Source organism: Loxodonta africana, chromosome 15, assembly GCF_030014295.1.
Source record: "Loxodonta africana isolate mLoxAfr1 chromosome 15, mLoxAfr1.hap2, whole genome shotgun sequence".
Classification (NCBI taxonomy): Eukaryota; Metazoa; Chordata; class Mammalia; order Proboscidea; family Elephantidae; genus Loxodonta; species Loxodonta africana.
In genome coordinates, this window is record NC_087356.1 from 58,382,065 (window position 1) to 58,396,858 (window position 14,794).

The window sequence follows — 14,794 nt, forward strand, 5'->3', positions numbered from 1 at the left end:
ATTACGACGGCCAAGACATTTAATAAGATTAGTGATCTACTCTCTGCCTTAGAGTATACTGGAAGTGTAATTAAAAGATGAAATGGGAAAGAAAGGAAAAGGCTCTTTGAGGTTGAGACATTAATATCAGGAGAGGTGATATCTGACAAACTACTGTAGAGAATTAGAAGAGAAAAACTACAAAGTGGATATAGGCCTATATTTATTACAGCAAAGTACAATAATGGTTATTAATCTAATTAAGCTGATCTTGACTCCAAAAATGTAAAACAGCTTAAATTCTATTCAGTATCCTTTTACTTTGAAAACCAGAAGTCATAATAAACATTTAAAAGTTATTTGTAAAACAACTTTAAACTAAAACTTATTTTGGGATGTATACAGATAAATTGTTGATAGTTCCCTGAATTAAAAAGAACACTTGGCTATAAGTAAAAATAAAACCAGTTGCTGTCCAGTCAATTCCAACTCATAGTGGCCGTATAAGACAGAATAGAACTCTACCATAGGATTTCCAAGGCTGTAATCTATATGGAGTCATGGTGGTGTGGTGGTTAAAAGTTTGGCTGCTAACAAAAAGTTCAGCAGTTCAAATCCACCAGCTAGCTCCTTAGAAACCCTATGAGGCAGTTCTACTCTGTTCTATAGGTTCGTTATGAATTGGAATTGACTCAATGGCAATTGATTTGGTTTTGTTTTTGGTTATCTTTACAGAAGCGGACTGCCACATCTTTCTCCTAGGGAGCAGTTGGTGGGTTCAAGCCATGGACCATTTCAGTTAGCAGCTGAGCACTTAACCAGTGCACCAGCAATTGCCTACTAACTGAAAGGTTGACAGAAGTCACTAGCCACTACACAAGAGAAAGATGTGGTAATCTTCTTCCTTAAAGATTATAGCCTTGGAAACCCTACAGGGCGGTTCTACTCTATGTAAAAATACCAAAAATTCAAACCCATTGCTGGTGAGTTTATTCTGACTCATAGCTATCCTATATGGTTTCCAAGGCTGTAATCTTTACAGAAGAAGACCTCTACATCTTTCTCCTGCAGAGTGGCTGCTGAGTTCAAACCACTGACCTTTCAGTTAGCAGCCAAGTACTTAACAGCTACACCAGTAAAAATACCTGGGTTTAAACCCCACCTCTGACAACAACCAATTTTTTAAATGTAGGCAAGTTTCTTAACCTTTATCAGCTCCACAAAGGCAATCATAGTACAAGTGTCAGGTATTACCATCATCTGAAAAGCTCACATATGACAGTTATTCCCTGGTGGTTCTGAATAAATTAAGTACCCTTATATTTTATGTACTAGCTAGCACAAAACTGCAGAAATTATCTATTATATATATGCATATATATTACATATTTATAAATAACATATATTTATATTTTATATAAAATTATAAAGAACACTTCAAGATCCATCCTGAAGTACGATGCTGTCAGTGATAGGATATCTATACACCTACAAGGAAGACCAGTTAATACAACTCTTATTCCAATTTACACACCAACCACTAATGCCAAAGATAAAGAAGCTGAAAATTTTTACCAACTTCTATAGTCTGAAATTGATCAAACATGCAAACATGCATTTATAATTACTACTGATTGGAATGTGAAAGTTGGAAACAAAGAAGAAGGAAGAGTAGTTGGAAAACATGGCTTTTGATGACAGAAACTGGGCCGGGGATTGTACGATAGAATTTTGCAAGATCAATGACTTCTTCACTGCAAATGCCTTTTTCAACAACATAAATGGCAGTTATACATGTGTGTCTCACCAAATGGAATACACAGGAATCAAATCGACTACATTTGAAGGAGATAATGGAGAAGCTCAATATTATCGGTCACAAAAAGACCAGGAGCCGACTATGGAACAGACCGTCATCAATTGGCCACATGCAAGTTCAAGCTGAAGCTGAAGAAAATTAAAACAAGCCCATGAGAAACAAAATAGGACCTTGAATATATCCCACCTGAATTTAGAGACCATCTCAAGAATAGATTTGATGCATTAAACACTAATGACTGAAGTTTGGACAAGTTGTGGGATGACATCAAAGATATCATACATGAAGAAAGCAAAAGGTCATTGAAAAGACAGGAAAGAAAGAAAAGACCAAAATCAATGTCAGAAGAAACTGAAACTTGTTTTTGAGCATAGAGCAGGTAAAGGGAATAGAAGAAAAGATGAAGTAAAAGAGCTGCACTGAAGATTTCAAAAAGCAGCTAAAAAAGACAAAGTTAAGTATTATAGTCAAATGTGTAAAGACCTGAACTTAGAAAACCAAAAGGGAAGAACATGCTAGGCATTTCTCAAGCTGAAAGAACTGGAAAAAAAAAAAAAAAATCAAGCCTCAAGTTGCAATGTTGAAGGATTCTATGGGCAAAATATTGAATGATGCAAGAAGCATCAAAAGAAGATGGAAAGAATACACAGAGTCACTGTACCAAAAAGAACTGGTCAACATTCACCCATTTCAGGAGGTGGCAGGTGATAAAGAGCTAATGATATTGAAGGAAGAAGTCCAAGCTGGTTGAAGGCATTGAGAAAATACAAGGCTTCAGGAATTGACGGAATATCAGTTGAGATGTTTCAACAAAGTGATGCAGTGCTGGAGGTGCTCACTCATCTATGCCAAGAAATTTGGATGATAGCTACCTGGCCAACCAACGGGAAGAGATCCATATTTGTGACCATTCCAAAGAAAGGTAATCCAACAGAATGAGGAAATTATCTAACAATATCATTAATATCACACGCAAGTAAAATTTTGCTGACAATAACTCAAAAGCAGTTGCAGCAGTACATTCACAGGGAACTGGCAGATATTCAAGCTAAATCTGGAAGAGGTCATGGAAGGAGGGATGTAATTGCTGATATCAGATGAATCATGGCTGAAAGCAGGGAATACCAGAAAGGTGTTTACCTGTGTTTTATTGACTATGCAAAAGCATTTGACTGTGTGGATCATAACAATTTACTGGTAACATGGCAAAAAATGGCACTCCAGAATAGTTAATTGTGTTCATGAGGAACCTGTACATAAACCAAGAGGGAGTTGTTCAAACAGAACAAGGGGATGCTGTGTGGTTTAAAGTCAGGAAAGGTGGGTGTCAGGGTTGTATTCTTTCACCATACCTATTCGACCTATATGCTGAGCAAATAATCTGAGAAGCTGGACTATATGAGGAAGAACTTGGCATCAGGAGTGGTGAAAGACCAATAATAATCTGCAATATGCAGATGACACAACCTTGCTTGCTGAAAGTGAAGAGGACTTGAAGCACTTACTGATGAAGATCAAAGACCACAGCCTTCAGTATGGATTGCACCTCAACAAAAAGAAAACAAAAATCCTCATGACTGGATCAATAAGAAATATCATGATAAAAGAAAATATTGAAGTTGTCAAGGATTTCATTTTATTGGATTCGCAAGTAAAAGCAGCAGTCAAGAAATCAAAGGACGTATTGCATTGGCCAAGTCTGCTCCAAAAGACCTCATTAAAGTGTTAAAAAGCAAACATTCCACTTTGAGGACTAAGCCATGATGCTTGCAATCACGTCATATGCAAGTAAAAGCTGGACAATGAATAAGGAAGACTAAAGAATTGATGTCTTTGAATTATGGTGCTCAGGAAGATTGTTGTATATACCACGGACCGCCAGACGAACAAATAAATTTGTTTGGGAAAAAGTACAGCCAGAATGCTCCTTAGAAGCGAGATGGGGAGACTTCATCTCATGTACTTTGAACATGTTATCAGGAGAGATCAGTCCCTGGAGAAGGACATCATGCTTGGTAAAGCAGAGGATCAGCAAAAAAGAGGAAGACCCTGAACAAGATGGCTTGACACTGTGGCTGCAAGGATACGTTCAAGCATAGCAATGATTGTTAGGATGGCACAGGATCAGGCAGTGTTTTGTTCTGTTGTAGATGTGGTCACTATGAGTCAAAACTGACTCAATGTCACCTAACAACAACATAGTTTATATCATATTAAAGGTACTAGATAAGTAGACAGACACAGAGACAGACCTACTGATTGACCAACTGAAGGATATACGGATGGTCAGACAGATGGACAGACAGATAGATAGAGCAAGTGAAGCGGGTCAGCGCACGCTACGATGCCAATGAAATAACTTACCTGCATAGTCATACTTCTGGCCTCCGTTCCTAGTTGAGTAAGTAACCATGGTTAAAAATATCTTTACGTACTTAGTATAAATTTCCTTAGCTTTAGAATGATTTGAGAAGTCCCTAGTAGTTGCCTGTCAAAAAATCATGTCTTATGAGTAATGGCGAATATCTTGAAAACTGAATTATTTGGATATTCCTGCTCTCTAGATACAAAGTAGTATCATTATAAGGCTTGAAAAGTAATTTCATTAAGTGGCTGATCGTCAGAATTTGTAGATGATCAAGGCTACTTGTACAATTACTTCTTTTAAAAATTGAACATGGAATTCTAAAGCAATCATTCCATTGACAAATTCTGTGGAAGAAGTGTTCTTTAGGGGACTATAAGAATGTGTCTATTTTGTTGCTGTTTGTTTTTTCTCTTTTGTTTTGCAGGGTTTTTTTCTTTTTTCCTTGATTCAACATTTTTTTTCAAATCACTGACTTGAATGGGATTTAACTAAGAGTTTTCAGAAGGTGAGGAATATTTTCAAATCTTTTATTTTTCTTCTGAGCACTTAATTTTATCATTTTCTAGAGAATAAGGAAGCTTGGGGCCTACTGACCAGCAAGGTTTGTTCAACAGAGCAGAAACAAAGTTTTGTTTTTGTTTTTTAAGGGGAAAAAGGGTAAATCCATCATTCCAACAATATGTTCTGGTTCATTCTTTTCCTTAACTCCTTGTTGATAAATGAAATTTAAGGGAACGTAAGATCTACATCTTCAAAAAAAATTTTCTTTTCATTTACAAGTGCTTGTCTGGTATACATTTTTCAGATTTATCTACCTATGGTTTTAATGTACAAACTTACCACATTTTATGTTTCTTCTAGAACCAGAAAGAAAAATCAATACTGCTCTTTAATCATATCAGCCAATAATACTCACATCAAACCACCTAGATTAAAAAAAAAAAAAAACCTAGATAGCTCCCTTAATATTAAAGTTTGAATATTATATTTCAGTTAAAGAGTTAAAATTTGCCTCTTAATTCTCTTTCAAGGCCATTGACTCCTGCTAGACAAATAAGACCCATAATTCCAAGTGGTCAACCAAAACTTCCCAAACAAATTATTTTTTAAAGATGCAAAGAAGTCTGGATAAGGGATGTTCACTTTTCCTCAGTGTTGGAAAAGCCTACTAATTTCCAACCTTCAAGGATAAATGCATTCATTGCAGTAATCAGAGCAAGGGATGTGGTGAAAATAAATGAAAGTTATTAAAGAAAGAAAGATGGATGGCAATCGAGGCATCCGTTTGTTTTGCCATCACCAAATTTGTTTCCAGAAAAAGCCCTTATCAATTTCTAGGGAACGGCTTATTCTGTCACAGCGGATGCAGTGTTAATGTTCTTTACGGCTCTCTCAGCAGTGACACCAATCTAAATAAGGGAGAAGGCAGGACTTAATCACACCTGTCACTGACCAGTTATTAACATTTTCCAACAAGGGCATTAGAGGAAAAATTCTGAGAGGTCAATTTGTATTTCAAGAGTAGAGCCAAAAGAGAGAAAACTTACTTGAAAGCCATGTGCTTTTGGCAAAAGCAGGCATGTTAAATCTCTTTCAATTTGGCAAGCCTTTATGAAGCATCTTCTGTGTTACAGGCATCTTTCTAGGTCTGTGGTTCTTCAAGGCCTAGGAGCAAAACTGATAAGTAAAGGCAATAAATTCAATAAGTATTTGTCAAAGCAATTTTAATAGGCGTATATACAAGATTCAAGGGAGAAATTGATTAACTTTTCCTGGGAAAGTAAGAACAAAGAAAGGCTTGAGTTAGAAGCGTGGCTGTGATAGGTAAGTTGTCAGATAAAAGAGGTGGAGGGGGAAACTTCAGGCACAGAGAGCATTCATGGGCAAAGTTTCAGAGGTATAAAACAGTATGGAAGATTCTGGAAAACATGGTTCCATATTGACGGAGTATAATGTTCTGTGAGAAAGAATGAAGAGGTTTTAGAAACAGGATCCTATTAAGCAGAACCTTATGTTGGGAAGCCACTGATGGATTTTTTGAAGAGGAGTTGTACGAGCAGAATTGCATTAGAGAAAGATTGTTCAGGCAGCATTGTAGAGAATTGGTTAAAGAGATCAAGAGTGGAGACGTGGCGATCAGGAGAATAAGGTCAAATTTAAAAGTGAAAAATATGATGTTCTAAATTAAGGCATGGTAATGGAATCAAGGATTAAAGTAAGGATGGAGAATGAAGAAATATTTGTTTATAATTTCTAGGTCTTGGTTTTGTTTTGATGTAGGATAGGTGATTGATTAGATTTAAGCTGGATCCCCAGGTTTATAAAAGTTAACACTGAACCCAAATCTACCATGCTTGGTGTTTTGCCTTCTGGCTATCTGTTCTCCACTGTACCATCATAGGTAGTTCCTTGCTGCTCACTAAGTTTCCCATTTCCAAACCTGTTTTCTAAGCCCCCTGCCACAGCCAATCCTGCTGAATGTGTGAAAAATTTTTAAGAATATGTTCCCTACCTCCTCGTCTTGGTTGGCACCTCACCTCTTCCTGGAGTCTTTCCAAGTCAGAGGCGATTCATTTTAACTCTGGATAAAGTATGGGTGCTGCCCTTCTGGATCCCTGTGATGTCTTATTTCTCCTCTTGTTAAAAATTAAATTGTCTCCTTTGAAGTTTCTGCCCTTTGGCTATAAATAGATTGACAGATGTTACATAGATAGCTGCTGTCAATTCAACTCTGATTCGTGGTGACCTATGTACTACGGAACAAAATAGAGCCTGGTCCTGAGTCATCCTCAAGATTGCTGGCATGATCAAGTTCATCATTGCAGCTATTGTGTCAGTCCATCTCACTGAGGGTCTCCCTCACCCTTGCTGGCCCGCTATTTTACCAAATCTGATGTCTTCCTCCAGGGATTGATCCCTTCTGGTGACATGTTCAAAGTAAGTGAGTTAGACAATGATCCATAAGGTTTTCATGGACTAATTTGCATAAGCAGAACATCAAACATTTTGGAAGTGGATCACCAGGACTTTTATCCTAGTATGTCTTAGTCTGGAAGCTCCACTGAAACCTGTCCCCCATGGGTGACCCTGCTGGTATTTAAAATACCAATGGCATGGCTTTCAGCATCACAGCAACTCACAACTACCATAATATGGCAAACAGACTGGAGGCTGTCAACCATAATAGTGGCTGAATGGAATATTATTCCGTCATAAAAAATGCAGTGCTGATACGAGCTACAATATGAATGAACCTCAAAAATATTATGCTAAATAAAAGAAACCAGACATGTAAGAGCACGTATTATCTGATTTACTTTGTATGAAATATCTAGAATAAGTAAATCTGTAAAGATAAATGGTGAAGAAATCGACGTTGTCAAGGATTTCATTTTACTTGGATCAACAATCAATGCCCACGCAAGCAGCAGTCAAGAAATCAAATGAAGTATTGCATTGGGCAAATCTGTGGCAAAAGACTTCTTTAAAATCTTAAAAAGCAAAGATGTCACTTTGATGACTAAGGTGCACCTAACTCAAGATACGGTATTTTCAGTCACCTCATATGTACCTCACAATTAAAAAGGCAGAAAGAAAAAAGATTTGATGCATTCAAATCATGGTGTTGGCAAAAAATACTGACTATACTGTGGACTGCCAGAATGAACACATCAGTCTTAGAAGAAGTACAGCCAGAACGCTCCTTAGAAGCAAGGATGGCAAGACTTTGTCTCGCTTGTTTTGAACTTGCCATCAGGAGAAAGCAATTGCTGGAGAAGGACATGATGCTTGGCAAAGCAGATGGTCAGTGGAAAGGAGGAAGATCCACAGTAAGATGGGTTGACATGGTGGCTTCAACAATAGGCTCAAATCAGCAACAATTGTGAGAATGGCACAGGACTAGGCAACATTTGGTCTGTTATACATAAAGGTCGCTTGAGTTTGAGCCAATTTGATAGCCCCTAAGAACAACAATAGAAGCAGTAAGCACAGCCAGAGTTTGGGGAGAGAAGAGAATGGGGAAGGAACTGATTGATTATGGGGTTTCTTTTGGGGATGATGAGAAAGTTTTCAAACTAGATAGAAGTGGTACTTGTACAATATTTAGAATATACTAAATGCCACTGAACTGTTCAATTTAAAATGGTTAATATTATATCAATTTCACCTCAATAATTTTTTTAAACCACCTATTTGTAGCAATTGCCATTATTGACCATATCCACCAACTTAAAATGATTTCTCTTTTTAGTCTTCTTACTAGTATCCTCTGCTATTTTTCCTCTTTCCTCTAATCACTTCTTCTCAGTCTTCTTGGCCCAAGTATGTATTTCTGCCAGACCAAAACAAAGGAATTCTTCAGAGTCCTATCTCCTGTTTTTATTTTCTTTTTCCTGACACAGCATCCTCTTATTAGGAAATCTCATTCAATTCTACGATGATTCTAAAATCTCCACTTATAGTGGTGCTTTCTCTCCAAGTTCCATACTTACATAGCCAAATAGCAAGTAATTCAAATACACAATTATCTCTAACTTGGCAAATTTAAAATCAAATACATTATCTTATCACATAATCTATTCTTTCTCCTATTTTCCTTAATTTACTTGGTAATGGCACCATTCATCTTGTTATTCAAGAGTAAAACCTGTGATATGTTCTCTCATAATTTTCCTCACATTCTATTTGTTCATATAACAATTTTGAGCATCCACCATATGCCAACCCCTGTGTTAATTGCTGGGATTACATTGGTGAGCGTCGTGAGGGAGAGAGATAAAGAGAGACAGAGAGACAGAGAAAGAAAGAAAATATGATTTCTGTCCTCAAGGAGCTTGAAATTCTTGCAGAGAAGACACACACTAGTATTCAAATCAGAAAAATAAATGTGTTCTGTGACAAGAACAAGTTTAATATCAGTAAGTGATTTAGGAAAGCTGAAAAAGGCTTTCTTAAGAAAGTGATGGGCTTAAAGTAGCCCTAGGAGTTAGCTAAACAAAGTAAAACTGAATGTATACAAAGGCCCGAGGGAATGAGAGATTACAATGTAGTCCAGGAGCTGAAAGAAGGTCAATCATAGCAAGAGATTGTTGCTGTTGTTGTTAGGTGCCATCGAGTCAGTTCCGACTCATAGCGACCCTATGCACAACAGAACGAAACACTACCCGGTCCTGTGCCATCCTTATAATCGTTGTTATGCTTGAGCTCATTGTTGCAGCCACTGTGTCAATGCACCTTGTTGAGGGTCTTCCTCTTTTCTGCTGACCCTGTACTCTGCCAAGCATGATGTCCTTCTCCAGGGACTGATTCCTCCTGACAACATGTCCGAAGTATGTAAGACACAGTTTCGCCATCCTTGCCACTAAGGAGCATTCTGGCCGCACTTCTTCCAAGAAAGGTTTGTTTGTTCTTTTGGCAGTCCATGGGATATTCAATATTTTTCACCAACACCACAGTTCAAAAGCGTCAACTTTTCTTTGGTCTTCTTTATTCATTGTCCAGCTTTCACATGTATATGATGTGATTGAAAATACCATGGCTTGGGTCAGGTGCACCTTAGTCTTCAGGGTGACATCTTTGCTCTTCAACACTTTGAAGAGGTCCTTTGCAGTAGATTTCCCCAATGCAATGTATCTTTTGATTTCTTGACTGCTGCTTCCATGGCTGTTGATTGTGGATCCAAGTAAAATGAAATCCTTGACAACTCCAATCTTTTCTCTGTGTATCATGATGTTGCTTATTGGTCTAGCTGTGAGCACTTTTGTTTTCTTTATGTTGAGGTGTAATCCGTACTGAAGGCTGTGGTCTTTGGTCTTCATTAGTAAGTGCTTCAGGTCCTCTTCACTTTCAGCAAGCAAGGTTGTGTCATCTGCATAATGCAGGTTGTTAATGAGTCTTCCTCCAATCCTGATGCCCTGTTCTTCTTCATATAGTCCAGCTTCTCGTATTATTTGTTCAGCATACAGATTAAATAGGCATGGTGAAAGAATACAACCCTGACGCACACCTTTCCTGACTTTAAACTAATCAGCATCCCCTTGTTCTGTCTGAACAACTGCCCCTTGATCTATGTAAAGGTTCCTCAGGAGCACAATTAAGTGTTCTGGAATTCCCATTCTTCGCAGTGTTATCCATAGCTTGTTACGATCTACACAGTCGAAAGCCTTTGCATAGTCAATAAAACACAAGTAAACATCCTTCTGGTATTCTTTGCTTTCAGCCAGGATCAATCTGACATCAGCAATGATATCCCTGGTTCCACATCCTCTTCTGAAACCGGCCTGAATTTCTCCAGTTCCCTGTCGATATACTGCTGCAGCTGTTTTCGAATGATCTTCAGCAGAATTTTGCTTGCTGGTGATATTAATGATATTGTTCTATAATTTCCACATTCAGTTGGATCACCTTTCTTGGGAATAGGCATAAACTTGGATCTCTTCCAGTCAGTTGGCCAGGAAGCTGTCTTCCATATTTCTTGGCATAGATGAGTGAGCACCTCCAGCATTCCATCTGTTTGTTGAAACATCTCAATTGATATTCCATCAATTCCTGGAGCCTTGTTTTTCGCCAATGCCTTCAGAGCAGCTTGGACTTCTTCCTTCTGTACCATCGGTTCCTGATCATATGCCACCTCTTGAAATGGTTGAATATCGACTAATTCTTTTTGGTATAATGACTCTGTGTATTCCTTCCATCTTCTTTTGATGCTTCCTGCGCCATTTAATATTTTCCCCATGGAATCCTTCACTATTGCAACTCGAGGCTTGAATTTTTTCTTCAGTTCTTTCAGCTTGAAAAACGCCGAGTTTGTTCTTCCCTTTTGGTTTTCCATCTCCAGCTCTTTTCACATGTCATTATAACACTTTACTTTGTCTTATCGAGAGGCCCTTTGAAATCTTCTGTTCAGTTCTTTTACTTCATCAGTTCTTCCTTTTGCTTTAGCTGCTCGACGCTCAAAAGCAAGTTTCAGAGTCTCCTCTGACATCCATCTTGGTCTATTCTTTCTTTCCTGTCTTTTCAGTGACCTCTTGCTTTCTTCATGGATAATGTCCTTCATGTCAGTCCACAACTCATCTGGTCTTCTTTCACTAGTGTTCAAGGTGTCAAATCTGTTCTTCATATGGTCTCTAAATTCAGGTGGGATATATTCAAGGTCATATTTTGGCTCTCGTGGACTTGTTCTGACTTTCTTCAGTTTCAGCTTGAACTTGCATGTGAGCAATTGATGATCTGTTCCATAGTCGGCCCCTGGCCTTGTTCTGACTGATGATATTGAGCTTTTCCACTGTCTCTTTCTGCAGATGTAGTCAATTTGATTTCTGTGTGTTCCATCTGGTGAGGTCCATGTGTATAGTCACCGCTTATGTTGGTGAAAGAAGGCATTTGCAATGAAAAAGTCTTTGGTCTTGCAAAATTCTATCATTCGATCTCTGGCATTGTTTCTATCACCAAGGCCATATTTTCCAACTACTGATCCTTCTTCTTTGTTTACAAATTTCGCTTTCCAATCATCAGTAATTACCGGTGAGCAAGAGTTTAGAGAGCTTTAAAAGAGGCTGGAATGGTAGGTATAGGCCAAGATTTTGGTCTTTACCTAAAGGTCAGTTTTAAGCAGAAGGGCATTGAGAAGGCATGGAGATGAACAAATTTGTATATTGAAAAGAATATTTTTAGCTACAGAATGAATAATGTCTTTGGAGAAAAACTAGAGTAAATGTGGGGACCAGGTAGAAGCCTATGTAATTAGTTCAGGTGAGAGGTAATGGCTATGTAGATGTGAAAGTGGAAGTTCAGGGGAAAAAAAAGTGAATACATTCCAGAGAAATCTGGGGCAAAGTCAAAATAAAAAATCAGCTATGGGAAGTGAAGGACAGAAGTGAGTAACACTGAAAGAAGACCAAGTCTGTGGTTATTGTTTTGGTTTGGTTTGTTTTTATTTTGTTTGTTACATGCGATCCATGAAGTGGGAGCATTAGGAATTTAGTTTTAGATAGTTACATTCATTCATTCAGTCATTCATACTGAGTTTTACTAGGTGCCAGGCATTTTGCTAGTCTCTTGTGTTACAGCAAAAAACAAAATAGACAAATAATCACTGCCCTCTTAGAGTTGGGAGAGGAGGCAAATGCTAAAAATTAAGTACACTAAATAAATCATATAGTGTCTTAGAAAATGATGTGTATTTTACGCAGATAGAAATGGAGCAAGGTGAGGGGGTTGGGATTGTCAAGGTCTGGAAGACTCAATTTTAAATGTGTCATTGGGGTAGTTCTCACTGAGAAAGTGAAGTTTGATCAAGAACTGAAGGAGATGAATTACCTAGCTGTGTGAATATCTGGGAGCAGGGTATTCTGGCAGAGAGAAAGGACAGTGCAAAGGCCCTGGAACAGAAGACTGCTTGACACACTCATGTTCAAGGAACATCAAGGAGGTTGTGTGGCTGGAGAGGAATGAGTGAGGTGGAGAATTTCGTGAAGGAAATCAATGAATGGGGGTGCATATCATCACCACACATAGGAGAGTCAGGGTCTTGTGGGCCATTATGAAGATAAAATTTCATTTCTAATCATTAGAACTTATTGTTGAGTTTGTGGTCCTTTATAGATGTTCCAAGATATTTCTAATGTCAATTTGTGACTCTATAAGCAGTAATGGAATCCATGGATATGGAAGAGGTAACTTAGAGCTCAAACAAAAACCAAACCCAGTGCCATTGAGTCGATTCTGTCTCATAGCAACCCTATACAAACCCACAACCATTGAGTCAGTAAAAAGGATGAATATTGATGTTTTGAAAACAGTTTTATTGGAACACACGTATGCCAGTTCATTTACATATTGTTTATGGCTGCTTTCGTGCTATTTCTGCAGAGTTGAGTAGTTGTGACAAAGACTGTATGGCCCGCAAAGCCTAAAATGATGATTATATGGTCTTTTACAGAAAAAGTTTCCTTATCCCTAAACTAGAGGCACAGAACAGTTTAAAGGAGAAGCAGGCTTATGACTGAGTCTTGGGGGAATTCCAGCTTTTACGTGCTCAAGAGAGTAGGCTGAATATGTAAAGGAGAAAGAAATCAAGCAGCAACAGAATTTAGGTGAAAAACCAGTACAAAGTCTAAAGAACAGGGTGTAAGTTATCAAACTGTGTTCAACTAAGATGAGGACTGGGATGTATTCCTTGGATATAGCAACTTGAAGGTCATTGGTTTTCTCAGTAAGAGCTATTTCAGTGGAGGGCTGAGTGTTAGAATTATAGTCAAATAGAAGTGGATTGAGGAGCAAATGAGTATAAAGAAATTATATAAGGATTATAGAGATCTTCTTGGCATGTTTGTCAGAAGGAGGATAAATATAACACTTTCTTGTTGTTAGGTGCTGTCAAGTTGGTTCCAACTCATGGCAATGGTATGTACAACAGAACAAAACATGTCTCAGTCCTGTGCCATCCTTGCAATCGTTATGCTTGAGCCCATCATTGCAGCCGCCGTGCCAATCCGTCTTGTTGAAGGTCTTCCTTTTTTTTCACTGACCCTCTTGATGTCCTTCTGCTGGGACTGGTCCCTCCTGATAATATGTCCAAAGTACATGAGACGAAGTCTTGCCATTCTTGCTTCCAGGGAGAATTCAGTGGTACTTCTTCCAAGGAAGATTTTTTCGTTCTTCTGGCAGTCCATGGGATATTCGATATTCTTTGCCAACACCATAATTCAAAAGCATCAATTCTTCTTTGGTCGTTCTTATTCATTATCCACCTTCCACATACAAATGAGGCAATTGGAAATACCATGCCTTGGGTCAGGTGCGCCTTAGTCCTCAAAGTGACATCTTTGCTTTTTAACGCTTTGAAGAGGTCTTTAGCAGCAGATTTGCCCAATGCAATACATCATTCGATTTCTTGACTGCTGCTTCCATGGGAGTTGAATATGGATCCAAGTAAAATGAAGCCCTTGACAACTTCAATATTTTCTCTGACAGTCATGATGTTTTTTATTGGTCCACTTGTGAGGACTTTTGTTTTCTTTCTGTTGAGGTGCAATCCATACTGAAGGCTATAGTCTTTGATCGTCATCAGTAAGTGCTTCAATTCCTCTTTATGTATAGAAACGTTTCTCAGTTTACACCAATTAAATCAGTAAAACTGAACTTTTTCTATATTATTTACTCTTCTTTTGTAAGATACAACTTCTTAGCCTTTTAAAACTCTTTAAAATTAACCATGCTTATTATTTCCTTTAATATTGAAACTATTATAACTTGTCCAGTACAGCTTCCTTAAGTCAGCTGCTGCTTTTTCTTTCCTTTTCTTTTTTTTTTTAATACTAATCCCAAGATTAAGGAGCCCTGTTGACTAAGTGCTAGGCTGCTAACTGTATAAGGTCACTGTTTTGAACCCACCAGCTGCTCCATGGGAGAAAAGATTTGGCAATCTTCTCCTATAAATATTATAGCCTTGGAAACTCTATGGTGGCAATTCTACTCTGTCATATAGGTTCATTCGCTGTGAGTCAGAATCAACTTGGTGGCAAACAACGACAACAACACGCTGAAGATTCTTAAAAATATCCGTGCTTCTCCAGAGCTATACTAAATTTTTCCTGCCTCAGGCTATTTTCTTAGGAATCCTGGTC